At 34.9% G+C, this 1,043-nt stretch overlaps 1 protein-coding gene across 5 annotated transcripts in view; it reads right to left on the reverse strand.

The window, feature by feature from the left end:
- Positions 1-1,043, reverse strand: part of CTNND2 (catenin delta 2) — a 1,206,354-nt gene that overhangs the window by 790,241 nt on the left and 415,070 nt on the right. The gene's annotated exons all lie outside the window — the stretch shown is intronic.

The following is a 1,043-nucleotide window of genomic DNA, read 5'->3' on the forward strand; positions in this document are numbered from 1 at the left end:
AAAAAAAAAAAAAAAAAAAAAAGAAAAAAAAAAAGAAAATTCCCCAAATTACAGTGAAAAATCCCTAAACCAGAGGCAGCAAGGTAGTGAACTGACTCAGACATTGGATCTGGAGTTAAGAAGACTGGAATTAAAATCCAGCTTCAGACATAGTCCAAACATTTTATTCTATAGCATTTTTTTTCAAAGTAGATCTTCAGTACTTTCCCCTCTCTCTCCCCCAATCCTCCCCCCATCTGCAACCTGAAATGAGCCAGTACAATGACTAAATATGAGGATAAGAGAAAGTAAGGTTATATTTGGGAAAAAAAAACTATGTAGTATTTTGAAAAATTCCAAAATTCTCCATAAAACAAATTCTGATTGTTACAATGTCCACCTTCTTCTTCTGATGGTATATGTCTATAAATAATGTAAAACCAAAATCCTTGAAGAATCAAAACTACTGATCATCCAAAGAGCAAAGAATAGAATGTGATAGGATAAATAGGTTGCTGCAAATTATTAACAGCATAAAATATATCAGAGAAGAGATTTATGATGCATTAAAAAAAGGTTGATTGATCAAGTATGAAGAGCAGGAATTACATATCATCAATCCATCAACAACAATAATTTATTTAGTACTTACTATGCAATAGGCATTGTGCTAGGCACTGGAGATACAAAGACAAAAAGGAAAAAAAAATATCCTTTCAGCATCCTTACATACTATTGAGAAAAAAGGATAGATACAAGTGAAAATATACACACTGTAATCTGGCATGTATTGGTATGGGTGGGAGGGGCTGGTTTTGGTTGGGAAGACACTAGGAACTGAAAATCAGAAATGGCCTCCTTAAGGTGGTAACTCTTGAGTTGATCTTTGAAAGGAGTTAAGGATTCCAAGAGAAGAAGGTGAGGAAAGAGAGCACTTCAGGGAGCAATGAGATGCTTGGATTCAGAAACAAAAATTAAATCAATGTGGTTAGAATGGTATGAGAGTGAGAGACAGAGGTGTGTGTGTGTGTGTGTGTGTGTGTGTGTGTGTGTGTGTGTGTGTG

This window comes from Petaurus breviceps, unplaced genomic scaffold (assembly GCF_028583685.1).
Source record: "Petaurus breviceps papuanus isolate PSGF00001 unplaced genomic scaffold, PetGlider_PUasm1.0 151, whole genome shotgun sequence".
Taxonomy (NCBI): domain Eukaryota; kingdom Metazoa; phylum Chordata; class Mammalia; order Diprotodontia; family Petauridae; genus Petaurus; species Petaurus breviceps.